This window comes from Camelus ferus, chromosome 10 (assembly GCF_009834535.1).
Source record: "Camelus ferus isolate YT-003-E chromosome 10, BCGSAC_Cfer_1.0, whole genome shotgun sequence".
Classification (NCBI taxonomy): Eukaryota; Metazoa; Chordata; class Mammalia; order Artiodactyla; family Camelidae; genus Camelus; species Camelus ferus.
The window spans coordinates 21,467,263-21,489,783 of NC_045705.1; the positions used below are offsets into that span (position 1 = coordinate 21,467,263).

At 46.3% G+C, this 22,521-nt stretch overlaps 1 protein-coding gene across 1 annotated transcript in view; it reads left to right on the forward strand.

Annotated features, from left to right (window-relative positions):
* Window positions 1-2,675: 2,675 nt before the first annotated feature.
* Window positions 2,676-22,521, forward strand: part of EHF (ETS homologous factor) — a 41,308-nt gene continuing 21,462 nt past the window's right edge. The window contains exon 1 of the mRNA XM_014568121.2: window positions 2,676-2,829. The gene's annotated coding sequence lies outside the window, so the exon portion shown is untranslated. The remainder of the gene's footprint in view (window positions 2,830-22,521) is intronic.

Here is a 22,521-nt window from a genome sequence, read left to right on the forward strand (position 1 = left end):
CTTGCCATCAAAGGCTTCAGCACCAAATCCAACTTTTAGCATTCTCAGTTAAAAATCAGGACCTCCACCCATTCCATCCTCTATCCATCCTCTATCTATCTATCTATCTATCTATCTATCTATCTATCTATCTATCCACCCACCCATCCATCCATCCATCCATCAGTCTGATTTGGTATAAGTGCTGTTTCTTTTACTACAGAGTAAAAGACCTCATACTTTGAAGGAATTTCTCTATGGATGTGACATCCACTGATCCATCTAGCTATCTAGCCAGCTATGTAAACATTCATCTTTCTAATTTGATGCTAAGTGCTGACTTGTTGAAGTTAACCATAGGGTAAAAGACCTCATACTCTGAAGGAATTTCTCTATGGATGTGACATACCTAAAAATCTAGCTTTTTTTTTTTCTTTTTGGATTGGGGAGGAAGATGTTTTGTTTTTCTTCTGGGAGGTTCGACTATGCCCCCAGTAAAGAACAGAACCAATATTTAATAAGAACCCACTAAGGACCAGACACATTGTTAGGTACTTTATTTATACACATGAAGACTCCACAAATGAAGTGGCTTGTGAATATAAAATGACATCTTTCCATCCCTTTTCACCACTACCATCCCTAAAATGACCCTTCTCAGGAATGCCTCAATGGGGCAGTCCTCTGATGAGCAGGTAAGAGTGGATGAAGAAATGGAGATGTAACTGGAATTCTTCAGTGAGTCATGAGAAAACCTACAATGCAAAGTGGCTGGGACTGGACCGGAGAGTCACATCACTTCAAACAACCCCTACCTCCCACCTACTCCCCTGCTGTCTCAGCTTAATCTCAGGCAAAAAATTGTAAAGAAGGCCTAGTTACACAGGCTCTAATAGCACCCCGTTTCCCCTCCCCCCAACACACACACACACACACACACACACACACACACACACACACACACACACACAAACCCTGCAGAGGGTGAGGTTGCTACTTCAGATTGCTCCTGAGTAATCTTTAAGCAAAAAACATCACCAGTCTGTTCCCTCAGGGCCCTGCTCTCAGATCTGGAGCTGATACGACTAATTGGGGCTAATATGATAATGGGCAATAATGACAATTACTGTATTTATCAGACATTTGCGTTTTAACAAGCCCTTTGGGAAATAGACAGGCTGAAGGCAGGGAATGGTTGAAATGTTTAGTGAAAGTTACAGGGATTAAGGGGCTTTTCTGACCCTCCCTAAATCGCACTCTCCAAACCTGCAAAGCCCACCTAAGTTCTAAGGCCCTCCACAGTCCACCCCACGAAGTCCTTTACACTTTCCAAAGGCCCCGCGTTCACACTGCCCCCACTAAGAGAATGAGCAAGAAAGGACTGCTCCTACCGTTCACTCACCACTCTGCCTTAATAGGACAACTGCTTACTTTTTGTTCTGTTCAGTGTTTGCCCATATACAGACTTTCCTTTTTCACAAAAGGGACTTCTCGGTTTTGATCACAGTCTTTGTCTCTTTGCCAAAACTCCATTTTCTTTTCCTCTCCCACAGAGGAGAGGCCTGGTGAGTTAAAGAAATCTGCTTAGACACTTAGCTCATGCCAGGCCAGTGTCCAAGAAGATCTAAGGGAGAAAGTTCATGGTTAGGGGATGGTATTTTTCCCTGCCAGGAGCCGTCACTCACCTGCGTTTGTGAGCCAGTGAAGCAGGTCTTTGGCCCAGGGGCGTGGAGATTGCATGAGTATTTGAATTCCTGGATCCCTGCCCCTGCTGTACCCCTCCTCCCCACCCCACCCCCCTGCTCCCAGGAGTTCATCTTCTTTTTGCATAAACTGTGTTGTTTTATTTCCAGTTTCAGCATCTTGGTCTTTTCCTCTCTAGCTCCTCTAGGGAGTGTTGACTTATAGTAAAAAAGACCATAGAAGTGTCAAGAGAGGTAAAGACTCTGGGTAATCCGCCAACTAGATCGCTTTTGCAGTGCTGAGAGCTGACTGTTCTACCTGGACGACTCAGAGCAGATCCTTCCTCCCAGGAACCCCTCACCCCACCCCTTCACATTTTCCAAAGCTCTTCTTACCTGGGGCCAGGAGGGGTGGGCTTTTCAAAGTCCATTGAAATTGCCAAGAGTCACTGTCAAGGAGGTAATCATGGTGCCTGGAGAGAGAACCTATGTTCCCAGCTACCTGGCCGGGAGCCCCTTAAGAACCTGGTCCCTGTACAGTCAGGGCAAAAGCAGAGGGGTGCCAAAGCAAAGGGGACTAAATACAGATCTGTACATGAGACGGACATTTAAGAGTGCCCCCGCTCCCTATACCACCATCTACTCCAGATTTGAATGTTGGCTCACTTTGTTTTGAACATTTCTCCCTTCCTGATGGTGTCTTTGGGGAGCCAGCGTGGTGCTAGTCACCTGAAAACAGCCTCTAAGCTGAAAAGAACAGTCACCACCAAATCAATTCCTCATCCATTAACAGGTTGTCTCTCTGTTCTCTGAGACAGGCATAACCTGGTTAGACCTGTTTTGTTTGAACACTAACGTGTGAGTTGGCCAAATGCAAATGAGCAAATGTTTGTAATCCTTTATTTTATTTTTTTAAAGGGCTCGGCAGCCAATCAGAAGAGGGGGAAGTGACTTAGGGAATTCCCGGTTGGTGGCTTATTGCTTAACATCCTACAAAATGATTTAAAATTATTGTCATATGCATTTATCTTCACTCTGATGAGGGCTCAGACGTGATAACACTCCTGGTTCCCTCTCCCCGTAGGAGCTGGCGTGAGTGCTGCTCGCTGCCTTCCCTCCATTAGCCACAGCTATTGGATTTCCCACCCAGAATCTTTAGGTAAATGAGGTAAGTCTTTATTTTTAAACCTTCTTTTGAATCTGGAATTCAAATACCCAAGTGGAAAGAGAAGCCTGCCTTGAATCAGACAGGTGAAAATAAAACAGACTCCCCGAGGCGGCTGGCAGGAAGTGAAGCTCGCCTCACCTGTGCTTACCTCACTGGCTTGTTTTAGGATTTTATCTTGGAGCACAGCAGCGCTACTTTGGGTGTTATCTGTGCATTCCCTGCATGGAGTCTGGACTTCCAATCACTGTGAATTTAAAAGCCTCCTGATTTCCCTCTATTTCTGTGATAAAGCCATTTCTCTGGATGGAATTCTGAAATTCTGTAAGCTAGGGAGAGGTGACCCTGATGGAGCTCAGTGAAGAACTGATTAGCTCAATGGCTGTTGGGGCTCAGAGCAAACGTTCTCACTTTCTAGAGATGTCTTCTATCGGTAATTTTTCTGACTCAGTGTAGGGAAAGGCAGATTCATCTTCAGTATATATTCTGGAAAATGGTTGGAAACAGGCAAGGGTGTATATATCCAAACTGAAAAAAGTGGTCAGGCAGCCCAGGTAGGCAACGGGTGTTGGGAGAGCTGCACGTCTCTGTCCAGAAAACAAAAAACAAAAACAATTTTGGCAAAGAGTTTTGCCATATCACCAGGGGACAGACTAACCCTTTGCTTGTTCCATGATGGGATACTGTGACCAGACAGGCAGACGTGACTCAGCAGCACCAAATGCCTTCTAAGACAGGGATTCTTTTGGTTTTGTTTGGACAGCCATGGAGAAGTGTTGGCCTCAATGTGGATAGAACTGTAAACGGTGGGGAATTAACCTTCTTGTTGGTAAATGACAACGCTGAGTCAGGAAAGTGACATTTTCACCATCTGTCTTTGCCAAGATTTAGGACCCTCCTAGGACTGCGGGAGCCTATGTCTTGTTAAGATGAAGCTGTGAGTCTGAGCTCCCAGACGTGGCTGTCTGCACTGACCTTAGTAACAGGGAGAAAGTGAGTGAGTGTCTGGATTGAGAACTTTCAATGGAAGTTGTAATTCAGGAGTGGATTCTGTAGGCATGGCTGCGAGGATGTGTTCAGATAAAGCCTTTTACTGCATCACTGGGTAGTTGGGGATCATGAGTGGCCGTGCACTAATTCCACTGAGGGATTCCTTTGTCTTCAAGGGAAGAGTTGACTTCCAACCGGAGGGATGAAGTCATGTTATTAGGAAGAACTTCATGTGTAAGAGATGCTATTGCGAAAGGCTCTTAAGAGATTTTAAGAATGGCTTTAATAGCTGCATTTGGAGTTTGCAGAAGGCTCCAATGAGACCTAGAATTCTGAGACTATGAAATAACTCCTCAGTTTCATCTGATAATCTGAAGTCACGTAGGATCACGTTATTTCTACACCATCACTAGTGGCTTATATAGATAGATTTAAAAAAATAATAGGAACGTGAAATGAGGGTCATTTGGAAGTGTGTGATTTGAAAGAGTAATAAATATAATGGAGATAATCCTTCTCCGTGTTTCCAAAGTATTTTGTGGAAGCATTTTAAAAGATAGTAACTTTGGGGGAACAACTGTGCTGTAAGTTCTCTTGCATGACTGTTCAAGATGGCGGGTGTTAGTCAGGGCCTTTGGAGGATGGTTGTGGGTAGGGTGATGCCTTTGATCTAGGCCTCATACATAGGAAAGATCTTAAATTCAATTATATTTATTCTTTTGGGTTAAAAAATATCTATTTGTTAAATTCAGACAACACTCTTGATATTTTTTTTCCCATGTTTTAATATATTGTGAGCTCCCCCAAATGGAAATGCCTCGGGCCTTTCCAGACCTCTGAGCAATCCTACATTCACACGCATGATTCCACATTTATGCTTCCATTAATCTTCCAGCTTACCCAGATCCTCTTTCAATACCTTTTTGATAACTTGAAAGGCTGAGACAAAATGGAAACTGAACGGTTAAAATATTTACTCAACTGCATTCAATTAGCTAATTGGAAACTGGAAGGAACTAGTATCAGGTCCTAGGCCTAGAATGTGAGTGCTTTGGGTCAAAGTTCACTTCTAGGAAGTAGAATTAATTAATTAATTTATGGGGAGAGGTATATTTATTTATTTAAATGGTACTGGGGATTGAACCCAGGACCTCGTGCATGCTAAGCATGCAGTCTACCACTCAGCTACATCCTCCAGCCTAGGAAGTAGAACTTAGCTTTCTAGAATCTTGTAATGTTTTATTTCCTCCTCATCCTCACCTTCCCCCAAATTAGGGTTAGTACTGGGTTATGTCCTTTAGACCATCTCGCTTTCTGAAAACTCAGTGTAGGAACCCTGTTTAATGTCCCAGCCATAGAGGTTAATACAAATCATTAAAAAGTGGTTCAGTCTTTTACCCTTCCTCCAGATGGAGTCCTCCCTAGGTCCTTTTGAACAGATGTGACTTTCAAAGACCTCTGGGAGATGGGAATGGGGTGGATACCAAGAACGCCGTGGGGGAACTTGCTAATGCACTTGAGAAGCAATGCCACGGTTTGAAGGAACCAAGTGTAAAGTTGGAACGTGACTTTCAGTGACACTTTTGCTTCTGTTTCAGCCCATTTCTCTCGTGCAGATCGATCTCTGGTGGAATTGAAGGGACTGTCGTTTCTGTTGTAGGTGGGGCCCTGGTCGGGACGCACCGGCTCCACTGCAGCCTTGGTGTCTGAGACCGTGTTCTCGCCCAGGCCCTGTTACTGGGTAACTGATGAGCGCAGGGCTTTCAGCCTGGGTGAGACAAGCGGGCTCTGCGCTGGGGAATTGTCTTCCCCAGAGAGTGGCAGGAAGGTGATCGTACCACGCAGGGTTCTCTTAAATCTGTTGCTGAATAACTGAAGAGACAGGGAAGATAATAAACTTTATTAAATGTTTTATTATCTAGTTTCTCATAATATGATTTTAAATAATATGATTTGTTCTAAGGAAAAGCAATTGTGCTCTTATTAGACATATGTGACTATCACGTTTATTTAAACTGGTCAGGGTTTTAAAGGGCCAGACGTGCAGGAAATACATTAGTGCAGTGGGGTAGAATATTCCCCACAGCAGCTCATGTTAGCATGGGACATGTATTCAAGCCCAGTGGCTTTGATGTCAGGAAGCTGAGATGTGCTGGAGTAGAAATTTCCATGAATCCCTCAGAGTTATTTGATAAAACATTTATTGGACTTCAGAGGGGGGAATGGAAAGATATTTCTCTAAGACCCTTCCCTGACAGATTCAGACTCATGTTTTGAATGATTGGAGCACAGTGTGGACAAGGCAGAGTGTAGAAAGGCCCCACGACTAGGAGTCCGGAGACCTGGTTTTTTAGTCCCAGCAAAGCTGTGTGCCCAGAGCAACAACACTCCACCTCTCTGGGCTTCGGTTTCCTCATCTAGACAAAAGAGTCTGATCACCTGTGAGATCCACTTTGGTCCTCCTTCAGATTCTGATGACTGGGGGAAACCAGCTATGCTTAGAGGTCAGCAGGTTTAGCTCAAGTCTGTGAAAGCTGAGAATGGGGTTGGGAGATGCCCTAAGGGTAAGACAGGAAAGAAGATCAGTAGGAGCCCTTAAATGGCTTCCTTGGGGGTCTTCAGAATTTTGGGTATGCCTGGTGGAGGTACTAAGGCTGGACAGCTGGAGCCTTTACTGGGGTGTTTGAGACTATTCCCATGACAATGTCCCAACTTTATCAGTTGCTTCATGTATCCAAAGTTGGTGCGAGTGTAGAAGTGGAGGAAGCTGACTGTTCTGTGACCACAGGGAGCAGTTGGTGTACATGGATAGGCACCCTAATGCCGTCGTCTATAAAACACCAAAGCAGCCTTCTTAAAAGTGAACATTCAGGCCCCCAAGGAGTTTACTCAGTTTGTGTGGTGCTGATCAGCCTGCTTGATTGATTGCCCGTGAATTATTGGGTAGGTTGGTTGGACGTGGACTCTCTTCTCCTAGAGAAAGACCCAAGGGAACTGTGTCTGACCCAGCCACTGGGCGGCCAACCAGGAGACCAGTCTTCCCAGAGGGCCTGGGCCTGAATCTGGAGCAACCAGAGCTTGCAATAGGGTCAAGCAGGATGGCCCATTTAAAGAGGCTCCCAGGGTTTTAATTGGCCTTGTTTTAAAAGAGACACTCTGTAAACTACTCCTTTGAAAATTGATTTCACCAGCACCTAACCACATTCTGTCTTCGGTTTGTTTCATGGGGCTGAGCGCCTTGTTCTGGCTCACTGGATTTACATTATCTCTTCTTTTCCAGTTTTTGCCCACAGCTAGGCCCTTAGAGCCTCCTTCCTTTCCCTTCTTAGAAGGATGTTTGTTGTTTTTAAGGGTATCTGCCTATTTATTTGAAATGTGGCCAGCCTAGGTGCATTCTAAACGTGCCTTATGATAAAAACAAAACCCAAAATGCCTACTATAATATTTTGATTATTGACCTAATAGATCACCTCAATTAACATAACAGCACATTTTTTACTTTTGGAGGACCTTGTCTAGATGCAGACTTTCTTTGATGTCGTAATTGTGGTGACCTTAACGATTTCACATTCTGTCATTTCCCCTTCACTCTACGTTGTGGGCACAGGATAAACAGTCTTGGGAGCTGGGCCTTGATTGGTCCAATTTTGGATCTGAGAAAGTTTAGTCAGCCTGCCAGCCCTTTCTTGGCCTGATGCAAACTTCTATTGAGCCTTTTTTGGAATATGAAGAGGGTCTCCTACTTTTTATAAAGGACAATGGAGCTTGGGGGATATGACTGTCTCATAGAGATTATTTTGGAGTCCCTCTTAGGAAACTTAAAAAAAAAATGCCTACAGTAGGGTTAATGATATATTCTGGTGGATGAAGTAAGTGGGGTCTGAAAGATGAAGATTATTTCAGCCCTGTCTTCATGGTGACTAGTGACAAGACTTGTTTTCTTTGCAGTGGACTTAAGATTTGGCCCACATTCAGCCTCTGTCTCAGTTAGAAAATCAGACAGTGCCTAGCTTACCTTTCACCTGTCTTACTAACACCACTGGCCAGAGGCTGTGGGTTGAGGAATGCTGATGAAGAGTAGACTTTGTCTGCTTTTGTATCTGAAGGGGCAGGAGGCTGTGAGTCGTTGTTGCCTGGAAGCAGCTGAAATGTGGTGCAAAGAACATCGAATTTAGAGTCAGAACATCTGGGTTCAAATTCGACTTTGCCACCGAGAAACTGAGTGACTTTGGGCGAATTATGTAAGCTTGAGAATATAAGTTTACTCATCTGGAAGATGGGGTTAATAACATCTACACAGGCTGCTGTAAGGATTAAATTAGACAAAGAATCTGAAAGCACCTGGATAAATGCTTGTGAGTAAACATTCAGTAATTTGTGGAATGGAATTGGAGGCTCAGTCCTCAGCATGGGTGTTTTCAGTGAGTCTCTATTGAGATGGAGTGGATGAATAATTGTGAGATTTTGTTTTTCAAAATGATTGTTGGTTGTTTCTGTACTGTGACCTTGGGAAAGAAAGGCACTGGGGTTTTCAGTGGGGAAGGTGGGCAGCAGAGAGATGGGACGAACCATGTTAACGGGAGGACCTCCAAGTTGAGCCTTGTCTTGAGCTGGCTGCCAGCCACAACCCATCGGGGTTCCAAGGAAGACCTGGGGTAGGTACCTAGCACGTTTTTATCCTGTCTTGATGCCTGGCACGTAGGGGCCTCCAGAAGAAAGAACTGCCACCACCCCTGGCAGTTCACATGACTAACGGCAACTTTATACATATTGCCCACTCCTTACAATCTTGAGTGTCTCCAGGTATCTGCTGGCCCCTGCAGCTAAGACATTAATTACTCTGGGTGTTCTAGGGGCTTTCAAAAAAAATCCTACTTACTTATTTTGCCAAAGCACTCTGGGGTCTGCCTCCTGTAAATTGTTCAAAGGAGGCTTCTAGCCATGTTGAAGTTGGCTATTTGAGGCTACTTGAATCGAACAAGCAGTCCTGGCTGTAAAATAGCAGGGTTTTTCTAACCTGGGATCCAAGGACCCTCTGGGTGTCCACGGAGAGAAATCAGAGTTTGTGAACGTGGCTGTGAAAAAAATTACATTTTCGTTTTTGGCAATCTAACTAAAATCAATGTTTTCTTTCAATATGAATGTAGGGAAAATTCCACGGTAGCAGTAGCTGTAACTGATTGTCACCAAGGGAAATTACAGATATTGTCCCATCACACTACACCCATTACAGATGTCTCAAAATGTCAGGAGTCACCACTACTTTGATATCACAGAGGTTATTGGACCTGCACCAGATACTCTTGGTTGACGCAGTCATAAAGGAGCACGTATACTATTATGATACCACACATTTATTTTTTAAAGTATTTTGATAATTATATTGCAATATAAATTTCCTTTCTAATCTTATTATTTTACTTTGTTGTTTTAAAAGCATTATTTTGAGGAGGGGTCTATAAGCCTCAGTAAATGAGGGTCTATAAGCCTCAGTAAATGCAAAATGAGTCCATGGTGTAAAAAGAAGGCTAAGAACCCCTAATGTGTAGCCCTTGCTCATGCAGGGCTAAGGAAATGACTTCTGAACAGCAGCCGTGAATACATGGTCTGTGGCAAAATGGGGTATATTTTCTTCCCACCCGTATTTCTTGTGTATGGGTAGCTTTGGGACCTTGGCATAATAATAATAATAATAACAATAATATTGCCAATAATTGCTAACGTTTGTTGAGTGCCTGCTATAAGCCAGGTGCTATTACTGGCATGCTCAGTGTCATATTTTGTTCAATCCTCCCAACTACTTAAGAGCCCGTTCATGGGGCAAAGACAGGAAAGACTGTCCCCTTGCCTTCCACGGTGACAGAACATAGGTGCAGGTGAAGGCAAACTTGGGACTGACCCCCGGGACAGGGCCGGTGTTGAGGGGCTGCAGCCCGTGCAGTCACGCAGGGCCCAGCACTTACAAACAATCTGTGCTTGGTTTAATGCTCTGCCGTCGCTGTCTTGAAATTCTTAATACATTTGGAGCCAGGGGCTTCATACTTTCCTTTTGCACTGAGCCCTGCAAATCATGTGGCTGGGCCTGCCTCTGGATGTAATGAAATTGTTCAAACGAGTCACAACTCCTGCTGCCCGGTGGCTGGGCAGCTGTGGCGGGGAGCTGACCTTGGGTGGAAAGCTGAGTGCTGGCGAGGAGGGAGGCACTGGTTTTTGAGTCGGTGAACTTGATCATTTTGTTTGAGCAGCAAAGATTTCCTCCAAAGCACCTGGAGGAACGGCTGCAGCTGCATAACCAGCTGGAAGGGATTTGATTCCTCAGAAAACCTTCCTGGGAAGGGGTCGCTTGTCTTGCTGATGGATATTTTCATTTGCTGCTTTCCAGAGGGTTTATGACACAGGCCCACGAGCTGGGAGAAGCAGAGCAAAGTGTGTTCTGGAAGGACAAATGAGACCCGGTGTGCCCAGAGTCTATCTTTTTTGTAGGAAGGCGCTAAAAGGGAACTCGGCTGTCTTGTCTATTGTCATTTAATGATTGTAGAAAAGAAAAACCCACTTCTTCGAAAGAGGAGACCCTCTAATTCGTGAGAAAATTCAGATACTATTTGTTGCTTAAGTCGCGAAGATGATACTGGGATGAGCCTAGTGGAGTTCTGTCTGGGTTTTACAGCTACATTTTTACAAACTGTTCCAAGGTCATAGGCATGGTGGAACTTTCCTGGATTTATGTCTGGGAGTGATGGGATTCAGGCTCTCAGAATGCACATCCACCGTCTTCCCCTCATCTGTGTGATGTCCGCGACATGGCAGGTCTGTCATCAGCACCTGCGTGTGTACGACTCGGAAGACACTGGACGCTTTTCCAAAGGAGGCACAATTTCCCCTTAATTTTTCAACAGTTTTTTTTCCCCTTGTTATTATGACCACTCTTTTATCATGCCTAATAAGTCTGAGGTGGCTTCAAGCAGCCAGGCCCGACTCCTGAGTCAATCTCGGGCTTTCAGCAGGAAGCCAGACTGAAGTTTTGACAGACGGCTTTGAGTGCTCGTGAACTGGTGCTTCTGTAGCAGCATCCACACTGATGGACACTAAAGAGAACTTTCATATTAGGGCACAAGGATGCTTAGTGTGACTCCTGCTCACACTTAGGGAAAAAAATGATGGGAGCTGTACTTAAAGGATCTCAAATTCAAAAATGAAAGTATGCAACCCTCAGAGACATCCTCCTCCTCTTTACAAACACAAGGATCCATTTTCAAAGAAGAAAGAATTATATTGCACTTTCCTTCTACACCCCAATACATTTATTATTAATACAGCCAATTCGTTTACTCGCTCTGTGTCTTTGGGTAAGTTGCTTAACTTCTCTGTGCCTCCTTATTTCTAAAATGGGGATAATATTAGTACCAATGTCGGGGCTATTGCAAGAATTGAGTGAGATAATTCCTAACACATCATAAACAGTTGACAAATATAAACTCTCATCCCCTTCATAATTTTGGTTGTTGTTTTCTAATTATACAGTCTGTGAGATTCCAAATTGGTGGCTGTTTATCTTTCCTTGGCTGGAGCATCTTAGTTCTTTCTCTGGGAGGAAATCTGAATCTTGACATGGTCAAACCCATTGTCCCAGTCCTTCCCAACCCCTCCCTGGCTCACATCCCCACCTCTAACTTCCCTCCACCCTTCCCGCATTCCTGCGTCCTCGGTCTTATTTATTTTTCAGTCAACTGAGGGTGGTGTTAAATCTTTTATTTTTCTGGCTGCCCAGTTTGTTTCCGAGGCGCTCCACTCCCTGCCCTGCTCATGACAAGAATGCTTGGGAATGCTCAGCCAGCCATATCCCTCCCCTGTCGGAACACCCTGTTCTTAACGCTCCTTGAGAAGCGGCATTTCCAAGACCTCCCCCCACTGCTGTGACTCCCCCACTGAGCCAGTGGTCTGGTGACAGCGAAGGCCCAGTGGCTGAGAGAAAGCTGACGATGGGGGAGGTGGTCATCTTGGGGAACCTCGCGCTTCGCCCACGTGTCCTAGGCTTTCTTCTCCAGGCTTAAAAAGAGATATTAAGAGGCTTCTCCTGACTGCGTGTGTTGAAGGCTGGGTGGTGATGCCATTGCTTAATTGGTATTGTCATGATCTCCGTCTGAGTGATTTACTTAGCTCTTTGTGGCCCTTTTTGACTTGAGCTCATCATGTGATATTGACAAACTGTTGAGAAATGAGAGCATGATGATGCTTGAATTAATGCAGGCATCACGCTGGGGATGTCTCAGGTCCTTCCTACCTGGGACCTGGGACCTCAAGTCACTTGGCACGACATGAGTGAGTATCCACAGCTCACCTTGGAGGTAGGTGGAGTGAACCTCCTTTCGCTGGTTGGAAAGTTATGGTCCAGGGATCGGGGGTTTTCAAATCATGCTCGTTGCCCGGGGCTGGACCGAAGAACTGTCTGGGAGAGGCCAGACTGAGATTCAGGCACGCTGAGTCTCCGCTTTAGGAGGTAACCATAGACCACACCTACTCCCTGAACCATGTTGACTTTCGGAAGTCAACCATTTGGAAGAGTGTGGTTTGAGTTTTGATCCTATCCCGGCAGCCCCTTCTCTGCCCTCATTAATCGGATTCATGATCTTAACAGGGCTGGCTGGAGGCTGGCCATGTCATTCTGTGGCTCTTGGACACCCCTCAGCGCCCTTGCAGAGCCAGCCAATGGAAAAGTACAGTGTCTTCTGGCTTCTTGGCCCTGCGAGCTCTGGCTGGCCTATTCGATACCACTTTTTCTTCTGAGGGAGTGGGAGGGTAGCATCCAAACTGAAAGTGCAGGGTTTTCTTTGGTTTTTATAGGAAAAACAAATTGGCATGAACGCTCAGTCAAACCAGCTCAGGCTGTTTGGGCAGATGCCTTTCTTTGCTTTTTTCTGTTTATTTTCCAACAAATCAATGCTTAAGTGCATTGTTATTGGAGCAGAGCAACAGGTGCAAAAAAATAACTCTGCTGCCAACGCAAATGAAAAGGTAGGGCTTATACCCTCTGGGAGGCATTCAGAAGATAACAGAAGCCCCTGCCAGCAACCGAATTAACAGCTCTGTTTACGGTGGGTTTTTATGTTAACCTGCCCCTAACCCTCTGACGCATAAACACACCATTGTCTCCGGGAGAGACAGTCACCATCCAGACAACCAACTGCTTTATTCTGCCCTGAGTTGAGATTGGTTTTGGCTGAGGCTGCTCTGTAAAGCTCATGTCTGCCAACTTCACGTCTTAGTGAGGGTTTCCTGTGAAGGCAAGGGCGTGGGGTTGCTGAAGAGAAAAGGATCAGTACTGTTTTTAACCTGAGTTGAAGTTCTTCCCAAGCTTGGTCATTTCCAAATGCCAGAGCAGGTTGCCAGGCTCTCGGCTCTCACTCCACTGCATCCCCATCAGGAGATGAAGGAGAGCAGAAGACTCTGGAAAGAGCCACCTGTTGTTTTTGGAAGTGGTGTCCTCACCGAATAGTCCAGTCGAGCAGGACAGCTTCTGTGTTTTGTCCACCGTTGTGTCCCCAGCACCCAGCACAGTACCTAGCATCTAGGAGATGGTCAATAAATACATATTAATCGGAGGGGATAAATGAATATTTATACTAGTGGGACAAACATTCCTTGATGATTGTTTCTCCCCACTGAAGGCTAAGACACCAAATTTCTTTGGTTATGAGGTCTAAAATCCAGAGTGGTTCTTTTGAAGCACTGATGGGGGTGGGATGGGGGAAGGGGTGACTCAGGCAGCCATGAGGTTCTCTTGATGGAAGTGATCATCATAAAAATCCTCTGCAAATGCTATGTTCTGAGGTTGAGTTTGTTTGTTTGGTCTTCAGAGGCTCATACTTGTAAGGAGCTGAGCATTGTTGCATCCAACAGTTTAGTGGTACTGACCATTAGGAACCGCGTTAGTTCAAGTTAGCAAATCATATAGCCATAGAATCTCCACAGACGAGGTGGAGATTGAGTTCTCGAACATGCTGGCATGTTGTCTCTGACTCTACAAAGATTTCCTGGTGTTTATGGGTGTTTCTTTCAAGGCTGGTATCTCCTGGAGTTCGGTATCTTGTGGGAAGGCCAGTAGATGAGTCTACGACCAGAAGTTCTCAGCTGTGAGGGGGCTTAAGGAGGTTCTTAAAAGGTTGAGGAGGTTCTTAAAAACGTAGATTCTGAATCAGAGGTCTGGATAGGACCCCAGGAAACCTCAAATTTAACTTCTCCTTGGGTGATGAAGGTGTAGGTGGTCTATAGACCAAATTTTGAGAAACACCTGTGTGGCCTCTTCAGCCCAGTGGGAAAATAAGCACCACAGACGTCACCCTGGACGCTCTATCCCTGTCCCCACACTTCTCCAAAGACCTGCAGAGACCTGTGGTTGTAATAAGAAGTGAGGTCTGGAGTTTTTTGTCTTTGTTTTTTGGGTTTTTTTTTTTTTGCTATATGTCTTTTATTTTATGGTTATTTGGTTGCAGGATAGAGACCAGGGTTAGAGGGGAGACAGATACTGAGGTTCAGGGTGGTGGGGAGTATGGTGAATTCTTCACTGCACTGCCAAACAGAGGTCCGGGGTGACCTTCCTCGATGCAGCATGGTTCCGACTTCAGCTGCGGCTGGAGAGGGACAGTGGGGCCCCTTCTGGCATCACCGTGAGAGAACTAGGCAACAGCCACGTCAAGGAAGAGAGCAAGAACAGAATCTCTTAGATCTTCTCTCAGAGGTTGGAATAAACCTGTCTTCCAACCCTAACTCCACTATAAAATGTCTTTACATTCCAGTCCAACATGAGTGCAAGATTGTTTTTTTGTTTTGTTTTGTTTTTTAAAGATCTCTGGTGTCAATAGATTTTCAGGGGTCATTGGATGGTCTTTAGAGGGCTTGGGGCCCACAAAACACATGCAAAGCCAAGTGTAGACATGCATATTGGGGAGGAGAGAGCCCTAGTTTCTGTTTTGATCTCAAAAGACTCCGTAACCTTTTCTGATTCCAGGCTTGCTCTATTCTTAGTTTGTCATATCTGAGCGAGGTTGATAAAGGCTCCTGGGGCTGTGTAAGGGAATCTTGCCCTTTGATCAGCTTTGGTGCCGGTGCATTGTCAGTGTCTGTGCCTTGTCTGGATCAGGCACCCAGACTGATAAAGATCAGCATGATAGCTATAGTTCCAAATAGCTTACAGTCAGTAAAGTGTGTCTATAATGGTTCAACTCTGGGACTCCCAACATGGCATCACTGCTCATGAGAATGCTTGAAAACCCAGGAATAATGCTTCCAGTGTTGCCCCTGGGAACATGAAATGTCTGTTTCAAAACACATTACGAGGGTATGAAATTACCTGTGATGTAATCCCGAGAGGATCAAATACATTCCCCAAGCTTGATTCACATTTTGATTCATTGGGAAAATATGAATTATTGTCTGTGTTACATTCAGTTAGATTTCACATGTACTTGAATTTTCTTTTCCCCTTGCTGGGAGCAGTTCTTTTGAAATGACAGTCATATTGAAACAGGAAGTCAGTAAGCTGTTGCAACATCCTTCAGGCAAATGCTGTGAATTCACCTGCTGGTAACTTTGATTAAGGACCGAGAATGACCTGGATAGTGCTCTCATCACAAAAGTAATTATTCAAAATGTCTAACTGTTTCTCTGGCTTGAGGAGTAAAACTACCCACACAAGGCAGCCAGTCTGAGGCAGTTTGGGGATGATGTGGTTGAACAAATCAAGGAGCTGGGAAGAAGGCAGACGGTGGCTTTGACTTTCAGTCCCCTGGGGCTGGGAACAGTGAATGCAGGCAAAGCCTTGCTTAAGATCTGCTCTGTGGCCCTGCTGGCTCCCAGTCTATCTTCACCCTCCCAGAGGGAGCAAACCTTACTTCTTGGCCTGAGGTCTAATTCCAATGAAGCACAAATAATTATGGACCAGTTTATTTCAAAAATAAAAAATAAAATAACTTTATTGAGGCATAGGAGTGTTTATATATGTATGGGTGTATGCATATATATTCATATACACATATATTGTGTGTGTGTGTGTGTGTGTGTGTGTGTGTGTGTGTGTATAAAAATTCTTTTTTAATGGCTAAGAGTATCATGGATAAAACTGACCCAGCTTTTGAACACTAACATATTCCTACCTGAGTATATTGTCAGTACCACAAAATGAAGGCAGCTTCCTATTATTTCATCTTGTAAAAAGCTCTTGGATATATACTGGGAAGAGAGATGGCTTCAGATTGCTCTGGCAAAGAGAGAAAAGGGTCTCAATCAGGGTTCCCGGATGAGTGACTGGGCCAGAGAATTTTATAATCTTGGAGAAACTTGATAAAGGTATGAGATCCCAGATGGCACAGGGAAAATGCTGTGACTGTGTATGGAATCAGGGAGGGGGTGAGGATGAGTTGGGGGCAACTTTCTTCTCTGGCAAAGCACCCCCTTCTCAGCAGAAAGTTCCAAGGGTTTGTGGCTAGACCATCTGAGTTTGAATTCTCTTCTGGCTCCAATTCTTGTGAAGCTGTGTGACTTTGAAGAAGTTACCCAACCTCTCTGGGCCCCAGATAAGCCATTTGTTAAATGACATAATGCCTTATAGAATTATTGTATTGACTGAGATAATGCATTTAAATCTATTAGTACAGAGCCAGCACATTTTAAATGTTCAGTAAGCCCTGGATCCTCTAGTATCGTCATCATCATCATCACCATCATCATCATCATCATCATTTACAACATTGGTCCTACATCTCAGTAGCTCTACCACAGAGCAAAAGACACACCTGGCTCCAGATGATCAAGCCCAAGCTGGGCCACGTTTGTCCCTGCTGACAGTTCCTCTCTGTATGTTTAAGAAGAGAGACTGGTGGAGCAGTTGTTGGCCTTCTCTTAGGAGTCCCGAAACTGGGCAGACTCTCCTGGGTTCTGGGGTGCATGGCTCCAGCCCTTTGCCAGAGTCCCAGTGGTGCCTCCTTTCCCTCACTTTTCTGTCCCTGTACGCTCAAGTCCCAGACCCCATTCTTCCAGTAACTGATATTCTGTGTTCTAAGGACCTGTAGGACAGAGAAATCCCCTGGCCACACTCTGCCAGGAGCTCCCATTTTAGACAGGCTGCTCTCCCATGCACCTGCAAACTGGCCATGGTGTGTGGGAGCACGAGGCTGGGGCAGTAAGCCAGAGCCTGCAGAGGTGTGTCCTCCCACTGCTCCTGGCAGCCTCGGGCAGCGGGTGTCCAGTGGGATGAAGAGGAGCAGGAGGGGTGGCTTCCAGTCCCTTGAGCAGGGACCATGCCCAGAGGGGCAGAGCATGGCTTCTGTGAGCAGGGGCTGAGAGATGCTGTTCATAGCTCAGCCTAATGGTGCGTCCACCCAGCAGCCCAGGATGGGGCTGGGGAGGCACGGGTCCAGCCCTTGGCTGGACTGTGCCAACTAGCTGGGATTGCTGCATATTGTGTAGGTGGCAGAAGTTAGAGGCCTTGCTTGACCTAAACTTGGCCCTCAATTTCCTCCTTGGAGATTCAGTAAAATAATAGTGACACCACCATAAATAAGTGATAATAATAATTATAAAAACCAGCTAACATTTACCAAGTGCTAACTCTGTGTCAAACACTTTTCCAGGCATTCTACAGGTAGCACCTCATTTTGTCTTTCAATAACCTTTTTCATATCATCTCCATTCTAGAAATGAGGAAACTGAGGCCCAGAGAAGTTGAGTCACTTGTCTAAGCTTGCCTCATTAGTAAATTGGCAAAGCCAAGATTTGAACCGTGGTCATCTGACTCCAGAGCCTGAAGCTCCCAACCATGACACTGTCCTGTCTCTGAAGTGTCGACACTGTCCTGTCTCTGAAGTGTCGACCCTGACCCAAGAATGTCCCCAAAGCCAACCAACACAGCTGAGAGAGAGACCTGTGGGAAGACTCCATGATAATAGCTAACACTTCTTGGGCACTTGGCATGTATGTGATAACAAATGAGAACTTTACAAACATTCTCACTGAAGCCACACATCAACTCCACTTTTTGTCACAGGGGGAAACCAAGGCTTTCGAGAGGACAAGTACCTCCTCAAGGTCAACACAGCCTGCCCAGGGGCAGAATCAAGATGTCAGCCCTCTCCATCTGAGTCATGGGCTCTGACTCTCAGGAGCTGCCCTCCAGAAACACAGCAGCGCTAGGCTGGGTTTGAAGCTCCTCCCACCTTGAATATGTCCTTTCAGCCCAGATGTTAGTGAGCTTCCTTCTCCGTGGCTGGGCCTCACACGTTCCCATTTTTGTGCCCCTGAGTAGCAGCCCAAATGTGAGGCTCTTAAACTTGAGGGTCAGACCAAGTGCTTGGCTGGCCCCCTCCCCAATCCAGTGGTGCCCCCTGTGCATGGTGGTCAAGCCAGTGCTTGATGAAGGTCTGGTAGAGCAGGCACAGAGTTGGTGGGTCGTCTCAGCTCATGGGTGGCCCAGAAGTGGTCCAAGGCCCTAGAACTGAGGGCACTGTGGGAACTCTGTTTAACCCCAGACTGCCCCATAACAAAGTGGGGAGCGAAGAGTGGCTCTGGCCACCCCAGTGCAGCGCAGTGCTGTTGCATTCAAAATGGGCTTCAGATTGGCCAAACCCAAACAGCCCATCGGTTGCTGGGAAGTGGCAGCCTCAGGTGGCATGGGGGCTGCTGGCAGGCCGGCATGGGGTCTTGTTGTACTGCAGTCCACTGGGTTGCACGCATGGCTCCTCCTCTTGAAACAAAAGAGCAGACTTTTGTCTTCCAAAGTGTTCATCTTAGAAACTGCTGTGCAAACAGTGACGTCTTGGGTGAATGTGGAAGTCTAGATAATTCAAGGGGGCACGGAGTTCCCTCGGATTGTTCCTATACATGAGGGGAGATAAGAGAAGGTAGATGGGAAAAAAATCCCTGCATCACCCACACTACATTTCTCTCTTTGGGACTGAATTAAAATTTGCTTTTTTGCATGTGTGCACAGTTTTTAATAGCCCAGGTAGCAATTTATGCTATGTTCCCAGAATACATACCACGGGGAATCAGATGAAGGTGGGCCCGATACCCAGTGCATTTAAAAAAATTCTTGGAGGCTATTACCTGGTATAACCAAGCAGTGTGCTGGGGCCTCACAGTCCCTTGTTTCATTCGCTCCTCCAGCAAGCCTAGGTGTTGGTACTAATGCCATGCCTGTTTCCCAGGAGAGGGTACAGCAGCTCAGAAAGACTCGGGGACAGTCCCAGGTCGCCACACCAGCAAGATCAAAGCCTGAGCTGTGGCCTCCACAGGCTCTAACTTGACCGGGTCCTCACCTGAGGGTGATTTGGCCCAGGGGATGTTTTGCTAGGGGTAGGGGCTGGGTGCTGCTAGAATCTAGTGGCTGGAGGCCAGGGATGCAGCTCTAAATGTCCTGTGATGCACGAGATGGCCCCATCACATAGAACCATCCCCGCCCAAGATGTCAGTCATGCCAAGGCTAAGAAACTCTGCTTTTCACCCCTTGAGTTCCCCTCTTGGAGCTGGAGGTGAGGAGGGGTGGGTCCTGTTCCCAGCTTGCTTTTGGCTTGAAGCAGGGAATCATTCTTACTCAGGCTCTGAATTTACTTCTTCCAACCCTGGAAGAAGTAAAATGTGTCAGAGAAACACCTTGAGAACTGACCTTTAAAGAAAGGAAAAGAAACCGATTATAATTGAGGGCATGTATGTCGGCACTGGACTAGCAACCGGTAAATCCCTGATTTATTCATCCTTCCAAACAGCCCTTCAGCTTGGAGGACATCCACATTCCTCAGACTCCCCCTTTGAAAGCAGCGAAGACTCAGGTTAACATACTCAAGGTCACATGGCGCGAAGATGGGGAGCCTGGATTCTAACCCAGGCCTCAAAGATTCCAAAGGCTCGACCTCTCACATTCTTGATCTTTTTTTTTTTTTTAAGGAAACAATAAAAGCTGTGCTGAAGGTCAAGTAGGGAGCTTAAAGAGGAGCATTAAATAATGCCCCTACTTTTTAATTGAAAGGATTGCTTTTTATACCCCATAAAGTGGTTGCCATGTACATTAGAAAGTCTAGATTAGTCTATGGGAGTGTGGGTGAGTTGGTTATAATAATGCATTTTTTTTTTTTTTGCAATTCTCCAGGCACATTTATTATTCATTATCTCGTTTGATCTCCTCAATAGTCTCGTGAGGCTGCTGGGGGCAAATGTCCTCATTTTACCACTGAAGAGTTGGGCCTCCGAGGTGGGTAGCACTTGGTGAGAGGCTTTCCGCTCTGCTAGCCCCGGGCCTCCTGTGCCCACCCCAGGCCACCGTCCCTGCAGCGCCACGCTGGGTTAAAGATACAGACCTTCTTTCCTCACCAGCCTGGGTGAGCTAGAGTGAACTCTGACTCACTGAGGAATAAGCCACATAAACTCTTTTATTGGGTGGTAACCATTTACTGGGCCCTGTAAAAAAGGGCCCCTCGCTGCTTTCCCTCAGAAAAGGGGTGCGGGCAGGGAGTGTGCCCAGCCTCCTGGGGGGCCTGGTGGCAATGGAGAAGTTGTGACCTCATTGTCCTCAGGGCTTCCCTGTGGGCTGAGAGTGGTCCTGGACGCCTTGTGCTAAGAAATGTCTGCCTGGAGGAAAGGGGCTGGTGGGCATTTGGTATAAAGAGGAAAACGGGCTCCCGTGGTCCTACGACATTTATTAAATTCTTTTTTAGTAGCCACTAAGCTCTCTGCATGCACAGCTTTATTTGATTCCCACAGCCCTGTGGGTTTGGGTTGGGCTCATTTTCCAGGTGGGGAAAGTGAGGATCAGAAAGATTTTGGCTAGACGGACTTGGAACTTGCTTGAGGTCACAAGCAGGGGGTACTGGTCTGAGCCCACCCCTCCCCGACTGCAAAGCCGGGGTGCTCAGCCCTCACGCTGCTCTGCCCTCTGTTCTTCTGGGAAGTGGCAAGGCAAAGCCCTGAGCTCACGAGGAGCTGGGTCGGAGCGGGGTCGGAGCTGGCCCCGGCAGGCCTGGCTTCCACTGAAATGGCCACTGTGAAATAGCCCTGCAGGCAAACCCTTGTGAGAGAATTTCAGGGAAGCCTCTCCTGCCCAACCCCGCCCCCCAGCCCCCTACCCCGAGCCCAGAGGGCAGATCTTTCCGTGCAGATGGGCTGGGCTCTGAGCTTCAGCCCTTTCAGGGTTAAACAGTAACCTTTCTACTGCTTGTGGTTGAGCAAATGCTGGCAAGGAACAAGCCCGGCCTTGAGCAAACAGGAGCCGGAGCCAGGCCCCTTCCCTCTCCCAGCCACCCCTCTGGGGACATGGAGGTTTTCTTTTGCCTTGAAGCCCCCCCATCTTATTTTTTGGCTTAGGGCAATTGCTCTGGAAAGCTTGAGAGGAACGGGCTCAGTTCTTGTGAAAGAGAAGAAGGTTGCTTTTCCTTCTCTGAGAATGAGAATCAAGTTGTTCTCCTAAAATGAACTCAAGAAGCAAACTATTTACCTTCTATAAGCGTTTACATAAGGAAACTGAGGCCCAAGCTTGCTTCTGGCTCGGGATATCCGAGAGGTAGTGGCTCTCCCCCCGTAACACCTGCCACGCAGTCACGCCCCACTTGGTGTCGAGTGCTCCAAGTGTAGAAACTCATTTCATCTCCAACCAATACCCAAGGTAGGTATGAGGAGCTGTACTTTGCAGATGAGGAAACCAAGGTTCAGAGAGGCTAATGACTTGTTTGACTTAGTACTAACCTTAGCTGGTAAGGAAGTGGTAGACCTTGGAACTGACCCCAGCTCATTCTGGCCTCGAAACTATACGGCCCCACCACATAGAACGCCGCTCTGCCCTCTCCCCACCCTGTGGTCTGTTACCATGTTCATCATTCTCACCGCATTTTTCCTCCACCTCCCTTCTACTTAGGCTGGATTCAGGCCTCATTATTTGCCAAACAACCATCATGATGCTGTTAAAAATCATCATAAATGTTCCTGCGTAGCCTAGTTCAACTCTTCATCACTGCTTTGTCCCCAGTCCCTAGAACTGTACCCAGCCCATTGAAGGGCTGATGAATATATGTTGGGTAAATGACTACATGAATGAATTTTTATGCCCTTCCTAGACCCCTCTTCTCCCCTCCCCCCAAGCCCTACATAGAACCAGAAGAGCAGTAGCTAAATTAGAGGGAAGGGTTTTGAGGGATGGAGCTACTTTGGTTGGGCAGTTTCCATACTGGGGACATTGGTGACACCTGAGGATGCAAGATCTCCCTAAAACAGGCAGAAACGTTTCCATGATCTGCCACTATAAAGCCAGCCTCTTCTCCCCTCCCAAACATTCAGAAAGAGCAGGTTACCTTTAGAGGCCCTGGGGGTAATGCTCAGTTGCCTTCTGAAAACAGGGCTGGTCATCCCTTGAATGACTGAACACACTTCTGGGGCTTTGAGTATGAAAGGTGGAAGTGCAATTCCACTTCAAACAAAATTTCTTTGGCATTTTCACTTTCGTTAAAAAAAAAAAAGTAGCTCGAGGGTAGGAACATTGGAGATGCTGGAGGACTGAGGTGACTATTTCTGACATGTAAAATTTTCACATTGTTTAAAAAAAATCCAAACAGGCCCAGGGAAGAAAGGCTCTTCTCCTGGGTCCTTTATTGAGACACTGAGCCCTCAGACGGAGGAAGTCATCTGCAAGTCAGCTTCGAAGCCCTGTGGTATTCTTCAGGTCTGTAAAAG